The 22,057-nt window shown below is 44.9% G+C and overlaps 1 protein-coding gene across 2 annotated transcripts in view; it reads left to right on the forward strand.

The window, feature by feature from the left end:
- ZNF217 (zinc finger protein 217) overlaps positions 1–20,245 on the forward strand; it is a 178,033-nt gene extending 157,788 nt beyond the window's left edge. For both annotated transcript variants that reach the window (XM_086932446.1, XM_086932447.1), the window contains exon 6: positions 18,365–20,245. The gene's annotated coding sequence lies outside the window, so the exon portion shown is untranslated. The remainder of the gene's footprint in view (positions 1–18,364) is intronic.
- The last annotated feature ends 1,812 nt before the right edge of the window (positions 20,246–22,057 follow it).

Raw genomic sequence — 22,057 nt, forward strand, 5'->3', positions numbered from 1 at the left:
GATGGAAGTGGATGGCTACTGAGTGTTTCCAGGCAATTCAGGCTTTGTATCAACTGCCGGTGGCCGGGATTCATATTTGGGGACAGGAATCCAACAGATTCAGTATAAGCAGAGGCCCTCAGCAGGGGTACCCCTGTTCTCTCTTGTTTTTACTGGATATTGACCCCTTTCTTCATGAATGAGAACAATGCAGTAACATCAAGCCAGTGAAGGTTAATGATACAGAATATAAGATATTAACATCTGATATCATCTTGGCATACCCGGCAGTTAAAGATCTGGATGAGTGATCTGGCATTTACTCGGGGTATAAATTAAATTTCGACAAGATTCTCTATTCTGGCACTGAGTCTTTTACGGGTATGCCAATTGTGCCTGTGGCAACATATTTGGGGGTCAAGGTTACCGCAGATTTTGATCAAATCCCGGGCATAAATCTAGGACCCATAATTGATACAATTAATCAGACTTTGGAGAGGCTAGACCATCTGTATTTATCCATGTGCGGGCGAAGCAATGTCATTAAAATGATGGTATTTCCAAAATGTTTGTACTTGTTTAGGACTATTCCTAAACAAGTACAAATTTCCTGCATAATGGTTTGCCAAGATTGAAAGTATGTGTTCCAGATTTTTATGGAGCGCTCGTAGATCTAGGAGAGCGGTTAAGTGGCTGACCCTACCAAGATTGCGGGGGGTTGGGCCACCCCAAATTTTTTGCTGTATTATTGGGCGTGCATGTTGCAACATATGGGGGTACTCTTAGTCTGAGATAAGGCCCAATGCTTCGAGGCGGTCAGACCAACTATTTATTAAATAGGCATGGGAGAGGATGCTAAACAATGCTTGGTTAAGATCTTAGAACCCAGTTACTATAAAACTAGATTCAAGACCATTAAGGCAGCTTATTTGATTTGGAGAAAGCTACATAGCAGATTGAAGATTTCTAATATTAATAGTTATACGCCATTATCGGCCTCTGGGATACTGCCTTCAATTTTTCAAGTTCAAACCACATACAGATGGGGCAAATTTGGAAATAGTACTGTGGGGGACTAGGGCCATGAAGACCAAATAGCCTCTTTTTCATTTTTACAAGAAAAATATGGTCTGGTTAAACAAGATTTCATTAAGTATCTACAGATTCGTAGTTTATTAGATAGTAAGACGCAAGGATCTGTTTTAAAGTGCAGGAAGGTCCCATTAGTTGAATTAATGCAAAATAAATTTTGCATAGTGGGAATCTATTGAAGGCTCTTCCTGATGATCTATTAAGCCAGAATGATAAATGAGATAGGAAATTTGGAAAGGAGGGCATCAATATTGAGGATTCACTTGAATTAGCAAACCAGACTTTGTTATTGGAAGCTTTCGGAGCCAACATTTCATGGCTATTTTTGATCTTTATTATACACCGGCAAAAATTGCCAAGTGGGGAGGGACTGTTGGTGGTTCATGTAGTAGATGCGGGATGCCGTCAGCGGATACAGTTAATGTTTTTTTCTTGTCCTAGGTTAGTGACAATTTTACAGAATGTTTTCTTACTAAGGTTTTAGGGCTTCCATTATCTATTACTGCAGATCTAGTAATTTTGGGAGTAGAGGGAAATATGAATTGGACGCAAGCTATCACTGGGTTTGTCTTTATTTCAATGGCTATAGTCAGATTGTGTATCTCGTCCCAGTGGATTAGCCCTGACCCCCCCTACTTTCTGTGATTGGCGAGCCAGGCTCATAGCCATATATAATATTGAATTTTCAGTTTACCGTTTGAAAGGGCGAAGGATGCAGGAGAAGGGGTAAAAGTTGTTGACCCCTATAACAGAATGGTTACAGTAATGCAAATTGCAATGAATTTCAATTACCTGGCATTTTCAAGCTGTAAATATGCTACAACTCCCCTTCATGGAGCTTCATGGTGTTATGATTCTAGCTTTCAGATATTTAGGTTGCCATAGGGTATTGGGAGAGACTGGTTCCCTCTTCCGAGGTTAAGGCATATTTTTTGTTCTTGAATATGGATTCTTTCAAAGATTATTAATGCGTAGTATCTGTTTATATGTACAATTGTTTTTCTTCTTATGTCGGCTTCCTTCTATATGGAATTGTATAATCTCCCGGAACAAGTCACAACTTTGCAATATGAAATATGTTTTTTTGCTAGGTTTCCTTTTTTTCTGAAAAACAACAAAAAACTTTTTTAAAAAATTATTTTAAAAAGCCAGCTTCTCCATAACTTTAGATAGGTGAGGGAGTTGGGAGATTGGACGATAGTTGGCTGGATTGTGGACGTCTGTGCCTGCTTTCTTCAGCATAGGGGTCACAATGGCTTTCTTCCAAATCTCTGGGAATACAGTGGTGTCCAGAGATTGGGTGAATAGTTGGGTTACATGTTGACATGGTGCTGGTATGATCCGAGAGAAAAGAAAGTGCAGTCATAACTCATCCCCTGCTATTGCCTTTGCAAGTTGTTCCTCTGTAAAAGGGGAAAAACGTCCAAAACTGGATTGAGCGTCAGGGTGGGGATCCAAGGATTCCCAATCAGTCTTGTCTATTGGGGTTGATTATTGAAGGAGGAATATATCTCACTGATTTTATCAGAGAAGAATTTGCTTATCTTCTCGCAGCATTCTTCTGGAGGCAGCAAGGTTTGGGACATACTTGCTGGTTTGCATAGTTCTCTTACTATTTTTAAAGCTCTTTAGGAGAGTTGCTGTTATTATTTATTCGCTTCGCGAAATAGGGTTTCCTAGCATTCTTAATGGCATTGTTGTAGGTTTTCATCTCTACCTTATATAACGGCTTGTCTTCTTGACGCCTGGGAGAAGGGGAGGGCTGGTGTTGATGCAATAAGTCTTTATTATGTGATCACGAGGCTGCTTTCGGTGTGGAAACTATTTGTGAGGTCCACTTGTGTGGATGTGGCCTTGTTCCTGATTGAGATGTCTGAGATACAATCAATAAAATGTTGTATAGTAAAGAAGGTTCCTAGGGTTTAAGAGGCTGGTGATAAAACCACTGACCCTGTTGAGGAGAGGGTGGTTTAGTCAGGGTCTGGATCTGGCAGAAATTTTCCAGCATTTGAGACTAGCTTGATGGAGCCTTTAACACAAGTACCAGCTTACAGCCAGATCAGTTTCATTGCTTGGATTCATTTGCTGGGTGCTCTCTCACATTTCCCATTTCTTCCCAGATGCGATCTGGTTAAGTTTATAGAAGAATGCCCTGCAGTATTAACAGCCAACCGCATGTCTAGTCCTATCGCAGGGTAGCATTATTTCAGGAGCTTCCTTGCCTCCTGATAAAAAGTGGGGAGTCCTTTACAGATCATATGGAGCTTCCATTTTTCTGTGAGAGCAAAGAATTCTATACCACCTGCACTGTCTAACCTCTTCTCAGATTTTCAATATCTTGCAGGTCCGATAAATGAGTGTTGACTGTTTACCAACACTGGCCATTATGCAGCAAAAAATCTGGTTCCTTTGCAATATTACAGTTGATTATCTATGTGTCTTGGTGCCTGCTGCTGCAAAAAATCATATGTGGATGCGCTCTTAGAGAGCAGATACAGTGCAGAAATCGGTTCTGATGTAATTACCATTTGATGGTTCCATACTCTTCGAGCAACATCTTGAGGACGTGATTGAAGAAAAAATCGGTAGCAATCAAGAATCTCATGGCTCTGGTCAGTGGTGTAGCTAGGGGGGTGAGGGCAGAGGGGTGATGGGGCGGACAACCCCAGGCGGCTTGAGTTGGGGGGGTGGGGGGGGGGTAGGACCCCACCCCTTCTCCAGTATTATGTGTCTTTCATAGATTCACATGCTTGAATATTCCCCGTCGTCGAAGTGGGAGTCCCACTGTAAATAAAATAGCAATAACATACTAATAACATATGTATGTAAATACATAACACATAAAATATATACTAGAAAAAGTGGTAAATACCCAAACACAATTCCTACCTAGGAATACATGGTAGAGAGAGAGAAAACACTTGTAACATATTCCTGTCATTATTTTAGTCCAAACTACAGCCAATCAGGCGCCAACACCCCTCCAGAACCTTCTCCTCAGAGCTCAGTCCCTCAGATTTTCTACCGCACGTCGAGTGAAGGGAGTCTCCCTGAGCTCTGCTCAGTTTTCTCAACTTCAGGTTTTCCTGTGAATTCCAGCATGTCTTCAAGTAAGAAGTCTTTATTTAGACCTTGTTCTTCTTGTGGGAAACTACGTCTTTACTCTGAGGACCCCCACAAGAAGTGCATTTATTGTCTTTATCCCGGCCATGAGGTTGATAAATGCAAATTTTGCAGAACCTTCTCTACCAAGACTCTTTAGGTCAGAGAAGGCTTTCTCCTCCTATGGCTTTAAAGACTTAAGGATAAGGACTCGGCTCTGCCTGATGCAGAAAGCCTGGTGTCTGGACCTTCAAAAGCAGCTTCCCAAACGTAGCAGTGTGCAGGAATTGCCCTCTCCATTCCTGAAAAACTATCTGTGGCTCCTGCGGTGTCCTCACCACCTCCTGCTACGTCTACGCCCACGAGATCTGGCTCTCAGGCGTCTTCTGCTGCTTCCCATCATGTTTGTGCTCAAAAACATGTTTCTTCGTTGACGGGAGCATCGACGATCGTCCTGACGACGAGGTCTGCCGTCTCTGGTGACAGTGACGACATCAGTCTCCGGATCTTCGGCAACATCGACGTCATCCATGTCGACGAAGGTATCACTTCGCTTTAAGACTTTTCCGTCGACGATACCTATTGCTTCATCGTCGACGAAGAAATCTATTTCGTAGTCAGCAAAATCCTTGTCAACGAAAGTTCTAAAGAAATCTCGTCGTAGGTCCCGTCGACGACTATTCAGTCGACGGCGGCTTCATCGACGACGACTCAGTCGACGAACGTACCATTGACGTTGGTCCCATCAACTGCGGCCCCGTCGACAGTGGATCCTTCTGCAGCGACTCTGTCGACGCCAATGCCATCTTTGTCGTCTGAACCGTCGATGACCTTGTCGACGACTGTTCCATCTTCTTTTGTTTCTTTGCCTTTGGTGCCTTTTTCTTCCACCGGGTCTGGCTCTTCCACCGTCGACCCCTTGCGCCAACGTCGCAAGCGGCCAGTTGACCAGCTGTCCATCCCAAGTGAACTACAGCCTCCCTCGCCCTTGTTTGCCAAGGGTTCTGAGCAGGACTCTGATTCTGACCATGATGTGGATGATACCTTCATAGTGGCACGCAGTCCATCGGATTTAATTATCAAATGTCAGGACTACGGTGAAGATGATGACTACCAATATTCTCAGGCAGAGGAACATTCTGTGCAGGTTCCAACTGCAACACTGCCTCTGTCGCTCATCTCCAATCTCCAGCATATGTTGGATGACTACAACTGGCGTTTCCTGCCCACAACCGGCGTTTCCTGCCCTCTACAGGGTTCGCCTGCGGCTGTTGCGGCTCCTGCTACTGTTCCACTACCACAGCCACCAACGCCTTCTTCTCAGGTTCAGACGTCAGTTAAAATACACACTACGGTGTACGCTGATGACGATGACAACGTCCTTCCAGAACGTGAAGATGGAGAAGTTCACGATGATGACGACACCACTCACATGGCTGAGTGGGACGACTATCAAATGCAGACGCCTTCCCCTCCTCCGGTGACTCCTGGGGATTCTCCTCTGGTGGACATCGCAAGTTTCCATCAGCTGATGGATAGAGCGACTCAATGCTTTAAACTGCCCAGAGTCAAGAGGGAGGAGGACTGTTTCCTCTACGATTTTAAAAATCAACCGTTCAAGCAAGTCGATACCATACCCATCATAGATTTCATTTGGACTGAAGGAGTGAAATTATTGCAAACTCCAAATTCAATACCGGCGCAACTACCTCGCCTTGAGAAAAAATATAAGGCGCCCTTTGGATCTCCGGCGTGCCTTGTTGCACAACCAGAGCCTGACTCAGTGGTCACCCAGGCTGCACAACGTCATTCACGAAATCGGACTTCTCCAATTACAGTTCCTCCAGATCGGGAGGCTCGTCGCCTGGACGCAAGTTTTCCACAATGGCCTTCACTACGGTGAGGGCGGCTAATGCTTTATTAATTTTAGGCCTCTACCTCTTTCCGCCAGGAAGTACAGGCAAAAATCCTTGATATGCCGTATGACAGTGAATCGCTTTTTGGAACGCATGTCTGAGGCTTTACAGTCCATCAAGAAGGACACTGATACTGCTCGCTCATTGGGGACTTTACAGTTTCGAAAGCAACCTTTTCGTGGTGCACACAGACGCGGCACCTCAACAACTTTTTGCGGAGGAAGCACTCCATATCGCTCCTGCCACCAGGGTAATCCACGTTACTCCTCCAACCAACATCAGTCCACCTGGTAGCAGTCTTCGAAATCCTACATGGGAAAGTCTTCCTATAGAGGATCCACTCCCAAACGACAATGACTTGTTTCTCCCCCCAAGTGTTGGAGGTCGAATCTCCCTGTTCTCTTCTCAGTGGTCCTCAATCACCTCGGACCACTGGGTTCTGGACATTGTAGCGAAGGGCCATGCTTTAGAGTTCGTCAAGATTCCTCCTCTTACTCCACCGTCTGGCCCGCCTCCTCCCCACCTCAAGGAGCTTTTCCATCAAGTTCGTCTTCTAATCCAAAAAGGTGCAGTCGAAGTGGTTCCCAAGTCTCAAAGGGGAAAGGGATTCTATTCCTGTTTTTTCCTAATACTCAAAAAGACAGGAGACTGGCGACCGATCCTGGATTTGCGAGCACTCAACAGGTATTTCAAGAGCCAATCCTTCCGCATGCTTACACTCGCAGAGATCTTGCGTCTTCTCTCCATGGGCGACTTCATGACCACCATCGACCTCCAGGATGCTTACTTCTATGTTCCAATTCTTCCACGGCATCGGAAGTACTTGCGCTTCAGGGTGGAACGTAGGGACTTCCAGTTCAAGGTGTTGCCTTTCGGCCTCCGATCCGCCCCTCGTGTCTTCACGAAAGTATTGGCTCCAATGGTGGCTTACCTGCGTCTTCAGGGCGTCAAAATATTTCCATACCTGGACGGCTGCCTCCTCAAATCAGTCTCACAACCAGCTGCTTCAAGACACTCACCTTTGTCAGGACGTGTTTTGCTCCCTCGGCCTCTAGATCATTGCCGACCAGTCCCAGGTCGACCCAGCTCCTTGCAGGAACTTTCTGGCAGCCACTTTAGACAGAACGCTTGCCAAGGCATTCGTGTCACAAAATGATCCTCCGCTTGGTGTCTCTGATTCGGGCAAAACAGTCAGTTTCAGTCCGGATCTTAGTCATTTCTGGGGATGGAATTGTCTTGCATTGCGTTGATCCCAAATTGCAGGCTGCGGACTCTCCCCATTCAAGAGGAATTGTATGTACAGTGGCGTCAGGTCACCGGTTCTTTCAACGACCTTGTCAGTGTCACCGCTCGCATGAGAGCAGCTCTCCAGTGGTGGGCGCAGCCATCCAACCTTGCAACACAGACTTATTTCCTCTCCACTACTCCAGAACTCACTCCAACAACGGACGCCTCCTTAGAAGACTGGGGTGCTCACCTTCAAGGCAAATGGACTCTGCTTCAACGTTCTTGGTACATCAATAGGCTGGAGTTGATGGCCATTTGTCTGGCACTCAAGTCGTTCCATCCTGTGATTCAAGGGGAGTCGGTGCTCAATCAGACGGACAATTCCACCAGTATGCACTATGTCAACAAGCAGGGCGGAACCAGATCTCCACTCTTGTATCAGCTGGTTCAGTCGATCTGGGATTGGGCAATTCGTCACCAAGTTACCCTGACGGCAGTACATCTACCAGGCATCTCCAACATCCTAGCGGATTCCCTCAGCAGATCGACGTCGTCGACCCACGAGTGGGAGTTACATCAACCAACTCTCGACCTCGTTTTTCAACTGTGGGGTCGTCAGTCTCTGGATCTCTTTGCAACCCCGGAGAGCCGGACATGCCCATCTTACGCAAGTTGGCATCCCCACCATGGGTCGTGCGGGAATGCCCTTTTTGATGAACTGGTGCGATCTATTCGCCTACGCTTTTCCTCAGATTCCGCTGGTGCCTCGCGTGCTGTGGAAGATGCGGAGACAGCCGTGCCACATTCTCCTGATCGCCTCCAGATGGCCCCGACAGGCGTTGTTCTCGGAGCTGCTTCTTCTGTCCCAGTGCGAGTCCATCCTCGAGCTAGTCTCCTCACGATGGACAAGGGTCCGGTTTGCCATCCGAACACCTCCTCTCTGCAATTGTTGGCCTGGAACCGGAGCACCTTGAATTTGCCCATTTGAATATTTCGCCAGAGTGCAGAAACATTCTCGCTCGGGCCAGAGCTCCGTCTACCATTAAGACCTACAAGCTCAAATGGAAGAGGTTCCGTCATTGGTGCGCGGCTGCTAATATCCATCCTATTCAGTCCACTCCGGATCAGCTACTTCCGTTCTTTTTGTAACTGGCTCAATTAGGGCTTTCCCATTCTACTTTGAGAGTTTTCTTGGCGGCAATCTCTCGTTTCTGGCAGGATGGCTCCTCCTCTCTCTGCTCTTCCAGAGTTATTTGTCAGTTTTTCAAAGGACTGTTCCGGAAGTTCCCACCTATTCGGAATCTGCCTCCTACTTGGCACCTCAATGGCGTCTTGGCCCAACTGATGAAGGCGCCATTCGAGCCTATCCACAGGGCGGAATTAAAGTTTCTAACCTGAAAGGTAGCCCTTCTCCTTGCTCTGACATCACATCGCGTGAGTGATCTTCACGCTTTCACTATTAAACCTCCTTCCCTCCAATTCATATCTGACTGTGTAGTGCTTCGCACCAACCCAACCTTTTTGCCGAAGGTGCCTACGGATTTCCATCTTAATGAACCTGTTTTCTTAAAAAATTTATTTGCCAATCCTCAGTCTCCGGCAGAGCAACGATTGCACTCTTTGGACATTAAAAGATGCCTTAAATTTTACATCAACAGGTCAGCCCCTTTTCGCAGGTTCGATCAACTGTTCATTGCCTATGGACGCATGCGTAAAGGGCATCCTGTTACCAAGCCAACTATTGCACTTTGGATTTCTTCAGCCATTATCTTCTGCCATCGGGAAGCCGGCAAGCCTCTACAATCTTCAGTGAGGGCTCATTCCACCAGGGCGATGTCATCCTCTACTGCCCTGTTTGCTGATGTGCCGCTTCAACAGATCTGCAGAGCAGCCACGTGGTCCAACAGGCACACGTTCACGAAACACTACTGCTTGGATGCCATCAACGAGGCGGATACAGCAGTGGGACAGGCAGTGCTTCGCCATCTTTTTAACTAAGGCGAGCCGGTTTTCCCTCCTCCATTATGGTTTTATATGATTGCTATCAGTACTTGCATGATTGTATTATTGTCTCATTGACTTTCTTCCATGCTGTTGCATGGCAATTTGAGCCTCCTCGGCTATTAGTGCTCTCTGTTCTATTCAAGCATGGGAATCTATGAAAGACACCCTAATACTGGGGAAGAACAATTGTTACTTGGCTGTAAACAGGTGGTTCTCAAGTATTGGTGTCTTTCATAGATTCACATGCGACCCACCCACCTCCCCTCAGAGGGTTGCTTCTCCTCATAGACTTTTGTCACTCTTGTGCTACGAAAATCTGAGGGACTGAGCTCTGAGGAGAAGGTTCTGGACGGGTGCTGGCGCCTGATTGGCTGTAGTTTGGACTAACATAATGACAGGAATATGTTACAAGTGTTTTCTCTCTCTACCATGTATTCCTATGTAGGAATTGTGTTTGTGTATTTACTACTTTTTCTAGTATATATTTTATGTGTTATGTATTTACATACATATGTTATTAGTAGGTTATTGCTATTTTATTTACCGTTGGACTCTCACTTCGACGGGGAATATTCAAGCATGTGAATCTATGAAAGACACCAATACTGGAGAACCACCTGTTTACAAGTAAGTAACAATTGTTCTTCATCCCCCCTACCTGCGGCCGCAAGAATCACCAGCACCCCAATCCTCTACTCATCAATGACGCCGCCGCGGGTGGCAAACTCAGGGGCCACTACGGGCCGCCTAAGGCCTAGCTACGCCACTGGCTCCGGTCCAAACCTTTTCTAAATGAAGGGGTTTTGGATATAACAGGTAGTTTCCACCTGGTAGTTCCCAACCCTGTCAAATTAAAGGTCGTGCCTAGGAACCCTAAAACCTAGTTCTAGCCAGCTGCTTCCACTTCCAATTTCTCCCCTCCAAAAGCACGATTACTTGAACGACGACCCTGCCAGATGCACTTGTGACTTTTTCAGGTCACTTGGCATCATTCAGTGACTTTTTCAGGGCATTTGGGTATCAGTCAGTAACAGAAGCATGGGCCTTAGAAGTAGTCTCTCAGGCATATAATATAGAGTTTACAAATAACTCATTTTGCAGTACAGCTCCCCTTCCAAGAAATCCACATTGGCAACAAATCTTTTAGTGGGGATCCAGTTGCTGCTTTGGAGAAAAAAAAGCTTTAATTCCAGTTCCTCAAGAAGAACAATGCCATGGATTCTACTCAATTCTGTTCCTTGTACTACAAAAGGCCTCAGGGGATTACTGTCCAGTGTTGAATCTGAAGGGTATGCATTTATTCATCTCTCATTGCACCTTCGAAATGGTGACTCTGTTAAACATTTTTCTATTCGTTATCATGGGAGTCTACCTATGATCCCAAAATATGTTTGCTAGCTCTTCAGGTTCCAATGTTTCCAAGCCACCAGTAGGACCTCAGATTTGTAGCGCAGAATCAGCACTACCAGTCTTGTGTTCTGCTATTTGGTTTTGCTTCAGCACCAAGATGTTTTAAAATGCTCTTGGGCCCCATTGGTGGTTATCCTGCATGCTAAAGGAATTCAATTGTATCCCTATCTCAGTGACTGGCTGAATGCACCGTCTGCTTTCCTAAAGACTGAGAAGGACATCAAACAGGTGTGCTGTTTTCTACAGGATCACCGGTTCCTCCTGAACCTCAGCAAACCACATCTTCATCCATCCCAGTCCTTAAGGTTCCTTGCAGTCCTCTACCACATGGGCCTAGGAGAAGTTTTTTTCCACACCCAGGAGAAAAAACAGACCAATGGCTCGCTTATCATCCCTTCTCTGAAGGCCTTGGGCAGACCGTGACTCTTGAGTCAGGGGGAAATTACTTTAGCATTGTCAATTCTTCCTTGGAGTCATCTTCAGCCCTATCCTATTGTCCACAAAATTTCCCAATAGTGGTATCCACCATCTCATAATCATGAGCCCCAATCCCTGTTACTTGTCGTATCCCGCTTTACATTCAATAAGGGATCAATTCTGTTAGCTAAGGCTAATTCACTAGTAGCTCCCCTTCTACTGACTTACTCAAAAGTGGCCAGCAAAGTGTTATGTGCTGTTGTACTTGGATCAGTTCAGGTGCAGGGCAGTTAAGCAGACAAAAATACCTCAAATCTTATTGGAAGGAGCTAACTGCGGTTTGAGCACCATTATTTCATTTTCCTCCCCTAAATAAGAACCAAGCAGTTTGCGTTCAAACGGACAATTGGGTAGTTGGAGCTTACCTGAACCGTCAGGGAAGGATGAGGCAGTAGTGTCTCTTTTCCTGGAAGGTATGTTTGTTGGCAGAACACATTCTCTGTTCTCCAATTGCAGTGCATCTTCCGGGGAGGGAGAAATGGACCAGCTGAGTCGAATGTTCCCGTTATCAGCATCCCTGTGTCTCTCACCTCACATTTTCTAAGAGACCTTCAAGAGCGGTTTGGTTCTTGGCTGAACCTCTTTGCCCTGGAGTCCTACTCACTGTTAGCATGCAGCAGCAGGTAAATAGAACAATTGCTACCTGCTGGGTGGTGATCCATATTCTAAGGAAGATCAAATACTACCTGTCTCCGCAAGCGAATAAACAGGTAGTGGTAGCTCTTATAGGGTCAAAACTAGACTATTGTAATGCGCTGTATGCAGGGATCAATAAGGGCCTGCTGCAGCGCTTACAAATGGTCCGGAACGCAGCAGCGAGGTTTGTTTTAGACCTGCCCTGACGTTCCTCAGCCACTGCTGCCAGGAAACTCCTTCATTGGCTGCCGATGGAGGACAGGATCCTTTTTAAAATTCTCTGCCTGACATATGGAGCCTTGGCAACAAATAGGTCAGGAGGAATCGCTGACTTTTTGGTCCCTTATAGCCCTTCCAGAAATCTACGCTCTGCCAAGAAGTCTCTGCTACGTACGCCCCGCATTAGGAGAGCTAAGTGGGGGGGCAGAGCTTTTTCGACCCTAGCGCCGAAATGGTGGAATACCCTACCGGATGAAATTGTCTCTGCCCACTCTACACGCCTTTAGAAAGGCTCTGAAGACTCGTCTTTTTGCCAAAGCCTACCCGTAGTTTTGTCTCTGCCTTTTGGAGGAATCTTGTTTGTTAGGCGCCTTGATGCCTTCGGGTTTTAGTTGCGCGTTATAAGTTGTTTTTCATTTCATTTCATTTCATAGCACAGTTCTGCTCTGATTCTTTCCATAACAGCTAGAGCAATAGACTATTCCAACTTAGTGTCTTCCGAGGCTTCTTTATGGTTTTTCCACTTTCCAACTGATCCCACAAGTATTAAAGAACATATGAGAGGATTAAGCCAAAGTGCTCTTAGTGGTACCAAGTTGTTCGAGGAGACTTTGGTTTCCTCTCTTACTTCACATCGTGGCCCAGCCTCCTTGGCACTACCCATTACATTCCTCTCTAGTGAGACTACTTCGCCTATCACAGGGGTCCTAAAGCGCCTCAAGCTGGGGGTGTGGCTGCTGAATGGCATATACTATTAGCACATTTTGCTCCTTTGAAGTAGTGGAATGCATTTAGAATTCCAGGCATCCATCAACTCCCAGATCATTTAATGTGATAGAAACTTTTGCATGAGCAGTACACCAGCGCACCATCAGGTGGCTCCATTTGGCTCTACGTGACATTGGCGCCGTTTGCATCGGTTTATGTTGTTGCAGACACCTATATAGGTACTACTCATGCATGCTGACATACGTTTGTTCTTTTTCTGTGCTAGTTAAGTGCTGATTCACAAAAAAGCTACCCCTTTTCCGCTTTTTTCAACATTTTGTCGAGATTTTCCCTTGTGTGTCGAGGATGTCATCTAGATTTACATGGTTCAAACCGTCTGGCGTCTGTAACCCACCCCATGCTGTCTGCTTGTGGTGCCTTGAGCACAACCACAACAAGAAGTCGTACTCTGATTGCCTGCCCATGGCTGTGAAAGCCTTGCTGGAGCAATCTTTGAAGCTCCTTGCGGCCCGGTAGTCCACACTGTCAAGCACATTTCCTTGGAGATCCCGGTCCCGTTCTAGAAATAATGTAGGGGTAATGCTTCAGGAGCCCTACGTCATCTTCTCACTCGAGGTCCTTTGGACACTCTAGGAAGAGTCCCAAAAAGAAGTCCAAACTGACAAGACCAGTTAAGTGCATCAACGCTCTAGGAACGGTTCTGGGGAGCCTGGTTCAACTGCGTGCCTCGCCCCATATCCAGGTGCCGAAGTGACCCTCGCTCAAATTGAGAAATTTTTCTAGGCCATGCGCTGTGTATTTCAGCAGGCTTACCCCTACGCGGCGCCTTCTGGCTCTGTGCGTTCTGAGGAGGCCCCACCAGATTGTACGCCAACACCCACGTGTCATGGAACCTATGCTTTGTCGACGTCAGTCGCGCCAACGCGAACTTCTCTGACATCTAGCCCGAAGTCGTTGCCGCTGGCCCCACCTAACTGCACCCTCCAAATCTTGATACCCAACGTCTGAGTCGGGTCAACGCCGCTCGACGCCAGCGAGCCAAGAGGTTCTACGTTGTTGCCTGTGTGTTTTGAGGGAATTTTAGGTATGAGTGCGGAATGGTAGGGGTCTATGGACTCCTTTGGAACAATTGAATATTCATGTGGAACAATTGCCTTGTATGAGGATCTTGAGGAAGCCAGTGGACTGGACACATTTCCAGCTACTGGTATGCCCTCTCCACCTAGTGTGGCTATGGAGGCGGGGGCATCTTATGCCATGGTGGTGAGAAGGGCAGTTGAGGTCCTTGGCCTGGAGCTGCCGTCTGTGCAGGTCAGAAGTCTCTCGACCAAGGTGCTTCAGCCTGAGGCTTCCATGTCTGAACCCATATTGCCCTTTAATGAAGCACTAAGAGATGTCCTTCTAGTCACTTGGTCCAAGCCTAGTACAGGGTTTCCTGTCAACAGGACAATTGCACACTGCCATCGCCCTGCACCGTGCGATCCAAGGTTCCGCAGCCAACACCCCTCCACTGAGAGCTTGGTAGTTTAGGCTTCAACATCGCATGGCTCATTCCCTTCCACTTCTCCGGATAGGGAATCCAGAAGGCTGGACACATTTGGGAAGATGGGTCCTTCTACCAGCCTGACATTGCGGTCAGTGAAAACAGCATGATTATTGAGCCTATTCTTGCGCACCCTTTAGGAAACGGTTGGCCAACTGCTGCCGCAGGTCCCAGAGGAGGCCCATGCCATGCTGTCTTAGGCAGTGATGGATGGGAGGGATGCTGTAAAATTTACCATTAGGTGTGGCTGTGGCATTGACACTACTGACTCACTGGGCAGAGTGGTTTTGTCAACTGTGGCCTTGACACCATGCCTAGCTGAGAAGATCTGGCTTTCCAGGTGATGTACAAGCTAACCTTATGGATGTTCCCTTTGACTGGACTCGTCCTTTATGTGTGAAAGCGGACTAGTCCTTGGGGCGCTTCAAGGCATCTTGGTCTATGGCCAGATCCTTGGATCTCTCAAATACCTCGTGGTCAGTCTAGCTTTCTCCCTTTTCGTGGCAGTGGAAGGGGTTTTCAAAGTCAGCCATATGCCAACCACTGTCCTGCATGACTCCTAAGTTGAGACAATGTGGATGCGGTTCATTCAGACCTCAGTGGTATCCAGAAGTCGTCTGCTACCTAGCCCTCTGCATCCGCAGCCTCCAAGCATTCCTAGTTTGATTCTGCAAGGCCATGTTACACCATTCGAAGGGAGAATTTTAATGCCATCTTCTATGCTGAAGGTCCATAACATCATAAAAATGGGTCTTGCAGATCATTCAGGAAGGCTATTCTTCCTTTTCTGTATTTTCCTTCTCCTTTACCACTAATTCACGCACGGCTGGCGGAGGATCCTCTAGCATTACTCCCAGAGAAAGTTACAGCTCTCCTGGCCAAGGAAGCTATAGAATGGGTTCTGATTTCAGAAGTAGACAATGGTTGTTACTTGCGTTATTTTCTGATACCGAAAAACAACCAAGATAAATCTCTTCCTCATGAAGGAGAATTTCAAGATGCTCAAGTTGGCTCAGGTCTTGTCTGCCCTAGACCATGGAGACTGTCTATTAGCCTTGGATTTGTTGGATGCATATTTTCACATCCCCTTCTTACCCCCACATAGGTGTTACCTGCAGTTCACGTTAGGCCACAAGCACGTTCAGTTCACCATCCTTTAATTTGACCCTACCAACGCCACTTAAGTGTTTACCAAGAGGATGGCAGTTGGTAGCTGTTGTCCTCCACCTCCGGACTACAGCGAACCTCCTGCATTCGCTGGTGTTCTTTATAAACGTGCCAGAGTCTCACCTTAATCCTTCTGAGATGCTCCCTTTCAGCTGAGCTTTTCTGGACACAGTGGAGTTTCTGGCTTATCCTTCCGAGCAGCGAGTCCAGGATATTTAGGCTTTGATACTGATGTTTCAGCAAGAATGACTGTGGCTACCGGGACTCATGGCTTCCTGCATCCTCTTGGTAAATCACGGCAGATGGCATATACAAGCTCAGCAATGGGACCTGAAGTTTCAGTGGGCGCAGCATCAGAGGAATCTCTGTGCTCCAGATCTCAGAGGGAACTGTAAAAGACCTGCAGTATTGGTTGATGCACTGCGATAGGGTCAGAGGCAGACCCCTCTCCCTTCCCCATTCAGATCTCACAGTAGTGACAGATGCATCACTCCTGGGATTAGGCAGCTATCTGGGAGAGGTGGATATCAGAGGACACTGATCTCTGGCTCCACGTCAACTAGTTGGCGTTTAGGGTGATCCAGCTAGCTTCGAAAGCATTTCTTCACTCTGTCAAGGGGGGGGTTAGTGCACGTGTTCACGGACACCACCACCACATGGTACTGTGGGGTGGGGTCGTGGACCCTTTGTCAAGATACCTTGCATCTCAAGACGTCTCGTAACAGCACGGCATAACCGTGGTGGTTTAACACCTGGCAGGTCTCTGAACACCAGGGTTGGCTAACTGAGCCGTCGATGCCCATCGATTCACGAAGGGCATCTCCAGTCAGAGGTGGTTCAAGGTCTCTTTCAGTGGTGGGGAGAGCCTTGGTTAGATCTGTTCGCCTCCAAAGAGAGCGTGCAATGTCAGCAGTTTTTCAAGACCGCTATCGCTCGGCGACTCTTATCGTTGAGAGTAGAGCTCAGGCCTCCTGTGCGCCTTTCTGCACATACCACTTGGGCCCAGAGTTCTGAAGAAAGTCGAGAACCACCGAGACAGTCATTCTTGTGACTCCGGACTGGGCACTAGTTTGTACTAGTGTTGTAGACCGATCATCCACTGTCCTGTCAAAATGTACTGAGCCTTCCTGCCTTTTTACTGCTTTCTTTGTATTGGAGAAGCCTTACTTGAATATGGTGCACAGTTCCTCCCTAAGACCTGTAACATTTCCTACTTTTGAATTGTTGGCCGAAGAGTTAAAAGTATATTAAATCTAGATAATGGCTTTACGGTCTTTTTTTTCTATTTGCCTGTATGGAAAGGTCATATTCTGCCCTTTTTTCCAATTATAAACTGTGTGACATATTTTAAAGGGAAATTGCCTTCAAGCCCTGTTTCAAAATGTAGCAAATGAGTAGAGATATTCAGGGCCTAATTACGACTTCTGGCAGAGCGGTGGCGCGAGTGTGCCAACCACCGCTCCACTAAAGGTCCCTTCCGCCAGCCAAATTCTGACCTATTTTGTGGTGTGCTGTAAGGCGGCCTGGTGGTCCTGCTGCAGTGTGTTTTTCAAAGGCTGTGGTGCCTTTGAAAGAGGCACCACAGTGGGAACACCACACGGGGATCCTGCACAGCTTGGACTATAAAGTCAATGCAGTGCAGGAAACTGCGTGAATGCACACACAGGGGCACATATTGTGCCTCACTGCATGCATCCCCAGACTGAGGGGCACATTTCAGCACTGTCGGCCTTTTAATGGAGGAAAGACCTCCATGAAACTGCTGGCTGTCCTAAAACTTGTAATATATATGGCGGTTCTGCAGTGGCACCACCTGCATATTACATTGCCCCTGACCGCCACAGTCGGGGAACAATGGGTTCCTGGCGAGCCATAGGTCCAATTACGGTCCGACTGCCCAAGTCATAATATGGCAGTTTGACTGCCAGTGCGGAGGTGGCTGGACCGCCACCAGGGTCTGGCGGTCCTCCAGACTCGTAATTTGGCCCTTAGTCTTTATGAATTTAATTAAGATATGCCAAGTTAAGTATGCATACATCATCTGTGCTAGGGGTCTTCCTAATGGGCTCCTTATTACTACCAATATGTATGTCTGTGTGAAGGAATCTCAACCCTTTAAAAGAAAGGAATTACTATTTTTAAAAAAAATTACTTCAAATCACAGACAAAAGTTACTATGAAGTTGTCATTTCTCTAAATACCACGGTTCATTGATCCATAGTTTTAGTTAAGTAGTTCACTGCTTGTAGGAAATATGCAATGTCGGTATAAGCAAGTAGTCTCTTGCATTTAAGGTGTCTACTGGTTGCTCTGCAATTTGTTCTGATATCGACCAGAGAAAATGACCTCTTTCATTGCTTTTGTGAGATTGGACACGTTATTGCTAGTATAACGGTTCATCCTAGAACTTGAGATGCCAGGACATCTACTCCTGATCTGAAAAGGTGGATTAAAAAGTATTTTTGGAACCTTAGACAACCAGATGAGCCTTCCACTGGGTTGAAGATTACCTTACATGGAGCAACGAACATTGCTAAATGTTTCCTGTCCTCATGCCATTGTACTTGTTGTTTTCAGATATAAAGAACTTCTTCGATGTCTGCCTATTTTCCTTCAACAATCTAAATAAAATTAATTTGGATAATTTCTCATTGAAGTCAGTCATTGATGCCAGCGTACACTTGTGGAGTGGTTGCTCAGTTTGATGACCAAGTTTTAGTCACTCTTCATTTAGATAAATGAAAAACTATTTTGCATGCAAGTTGACAAAACTGGATTTTGTTCCATGCCTTTTAGATAAACGTGGAAAAGTATGATTTATTCCAGTGTAATATTTCCAGCTGATCAATGTATTTTCTTTCAGGCATGTGGATGCTGAGTATTGGCAGAGGAGTACTGAACTTCAAGATGGCACATTGAGGGACAACTCAAGAAATAAGCTGTGATTGTACTCTACACTTGAAGAACACTACAGTTTTATAATTTATATTTTGAAATTCTTACCGTATGGCAATAAATGGTGTTCTGAGCTCCTGAAATGTTACTCCTGAGTATATAAGGGCCTTCCTTGACAGACTTTTTATTTATAATTGACCAAATGTAAGGCAAATAGTGTTTTTGTACTTGAGTGCTGCTGATAAACTGTCTTGAAGAATATATTGTATGCATCTCAGGTAACTATAAATATCAGAGAAATTTAAAAATGATTTGTGAATGGTTATCTCAAATATTTTGAGCAGTTTTTGATATTTTACTTTTATTCTCTTGAATTGTATGTTTTTCCTTTTGCAGACTGTCTCCAAATTAATTCCATGTTGCATACTATTAGGACACTTACTACATTGTTTTCTTTGAAAACATTGATGTGAACCCCTTCGTAGCACAATGTTGTGCGTTTATCACGGTATGGTGTTTCTAAATTGAAGCTTGTACACCTACAGGTGTTGACACTGATAATAGTTATTGAATGTTTTTCGACACATTCGTCATTATTTTAGTGTGCTGTTTTGTGATTCATGCTACATTTATTCATCTGTGGAAATGCAAAATAAATCAAGCGTATGTGTGCAAAGCAAGTGAGCAAACCAATTTGGTGCATTACACAGTGATAAAACTTGCCAAACATTTTGAAAATGTATATTTTGGTACTCCTATTGTATGTATTAATTTGCAGTCCACTAACCCTTGACAGTGCTTTGGATTTTAAACTTAAAACTTGCTATTCGGTGCTTCTTGCGCTTACATTCCACTTCAAAAATAAATGCTCAAGTTTAGTTAGAAGTCTTAAGCTCTGCATACTCAATTCATGTTATAACTAAATTAACAAATTATGCAGTTTACTGGTCTGAAAATGACAGCAACATGGTTTTGATAAGCAAATGCAATAAAATGTGTAGCTCTGGTCCGCTTTCGTTTTGCTACGATTAAGTGCCTCTTTGTTTCTCGAAGACCTTGAAAGATTTCTTTCACTTGTTGGAACCGGAGCATTTAGTTTGCACTGTTGGTTTGAATACTCATCTTTTACAAACATTAAAGAGTTCAAGTAGCAAAGTTAATGGAAAATACTTTCATTATGCAATATGGTACCAAAAATGGTAAGCCTTCTCTTACTGTCCCCTTTAAATGCAACCTGATGTCTATATCTTACTGAAGATAGCCATATATTTTATTGCCCTTAGTTTGTCAGAATTTAGATTTGCCACTTTCCTGTTCATAGGCTGAGCCAAGTGTATATACCAATGATTGTTTTGGGGGTTTTGCACTTTTGTATACCGTGTTTCAGAGATTAATACACTGGGAAAATGCTTGATATGTTTTTTTGGCTGTTCTTTAAATGAATATTGTGAATTTAATAATATTTGTAAATCTTTTGAAAATACCAAACCTAATAGTAGCATCCTAATCTCCCTTTCTACAGCTACTAAGAATCTACATTTTTATCTTCCCAAACTACATACTCCTTTGAGTATTGATTTATGTTACGGGAGGTTTTGTTTCAGAGTTCTGTAAACCAGTTTTTCATAATTGTTTTCATCAGTATTAACTTTTGGAATGCTACTGTTCTGTTTCTGGTAAATACTGAGTGTATAAAGATGCAAGTTATTGTTTTGATTGTATTTATATACTTCCACAATGATTTGAGATTTTCATGCAGTAAACGATTACTCTCAATTTTTGATGTATGTCAATTCAGTAGGAACGTGTTTGTGTATATGAATGTAAATATAAATTTCAGGTTTTTCAATTTTGTGATTGATTGTTTTTTTTAAACATGAATGTATTAGGATTGAAATGTAAAACTAATGCAGTTTCTTAAACTGCACTAGGTATTCTATAAGACTCTGACTACCAAAATAGGTGAAAATTAAGTGAAAGATGGCTGAAAGGCAGTCTGATCCAATGATTAAAACATTTGAGCTGCCCCTTATAGGGAGGGGATCTCTGACATTAATACACTCTCTACCATATTGCAACACATTTGCTGGACTCCAAAACACATTTTCAAAATAACTCTTTTGTCAGAAATTATTTATACACGAAAATGTACCATTAAGAGGCAACACAGTCCCCATTTTATGGTCTAGTGTGACCAGTGCAACACAAGAGTATACTTAGCTGAAAACACCACTCTCTGATATCACAATTCTCGGAAGAGACCCCTTCCAGACAGCATTGAAACAGATGTTTGGAGTAGCCATATTGGATTTATGGTAATTAGAGATTTGTGAAGAATAGCAGGGAACGAGATCTTCAAGGACACAATTACCGAAAGCCCAACTAAATGGTGGAACTATTGGATGTATAACAGGAAATGACCCGTCTATGGGATTCTCGCGACTGCCTTCCTTTTATATTTGATGATATGGCAAAGTTGAATTGTAAAGAAACTAAGCACAAATCATGCACACTCTTATGTACCATGTGTACACAGTTTTTCCTATTGACCAACCGCATAGCATAGGAACTTTGCTCAGATACTTCAGCCTATCATCCTCCACAATTTTACTGATCCTAAGCATATACAAGTTCAGTGGATTGGGGTGGGGACTGGGGCAGTGGAGCCTTTTCACCTCACAAGCTGAAAAAGTCTGTATCAAAAATAAACTGTCCTCGCCAACATTTTCAAGGTATCCATTATTATCTGCATTTGATGTCAGTGACACTGTTATGGTCTAAAAAAAGTAAAATGTATTTTATATCTGTCCATACTGCAGCAAGCTTAATCATGTTGTTCAGCTTGTAATACTTTTGTAAGATTTTAAGTTGGAAAAGCAAAGCGCTATTGTCAGACACTTTTCTTCCTCCGGATTCCACACCTTTTGACTGATCCCCAGGCGTCTGACTGGATCTGAAAACTTTTTTCCTAGAACCTCTGCGCTAGAAGGTAGTGTTGTGCGCTCCACAGTTATTCCATTCCGCTATGAAAGAGCTATAGGGACCATTGTTGCCATTCGTGGTCATACATATCTGCGATCAACTCTGTTCTTTGGCGACATCTCGTCCTCCCTAATGGACATGCCCTTCGATGAGACACGCCTGTTTGGAGTCAAGGGCAACTCTGTTCTTGAACGTTTAAAGGAGAGTCCACTACCACTTGCTCGCTCGGCCTAGTCCAGCTTATGATAATCTTCCTGTCATCTTTGGGGTTCGCAATCACTGTACCAAAGTAACACTCAACTCCTTAGATGCTCCCCTTCATTGGCGCATTTCCGCATATGATTTGGTTTCATGCCTTTCCCTCAGGAGAGAGTAAAGGACATAAAGGCTATGATCTGATCTTTCAGCCTCAGTCCTGGATTTCGGTGTGGTTGACTCTGAGGACTGATAGTCTCCCACCTCCTGATGGACTAGCACGACCGGCGGCATTTGCAGGCTATGTAGTGGGATCTGAAGTCGCAGTGGGCCCAGTATCAAGAGAAACTCTTCCCATGTCCAGATTTTGGACAAGACTGTGAAAGATCTGCAGTGGTGGCTACTGACTCGCGATTAAGTCAGAGGCAGACCCCCTCTCCCGTGCCTGTTCTGAGCTAACCTCAGTTAACGATGCATCCCTTAT

This window comes from Lissotriton vulgaris, chromosome 7 (genome assembly GCF_964263255.1).
Source record: "Lissotriton vulgaris chromosome 7, aLisVul1.2, whole genome shotgun sequence".
Taxonomy (NCBI): domain Eukaryota; kingdom Metazoa; phylum Chordata; class Amphibia; order Caudata; family Salamandridae; genus Lissotriton; species Lissotriton vulgaris.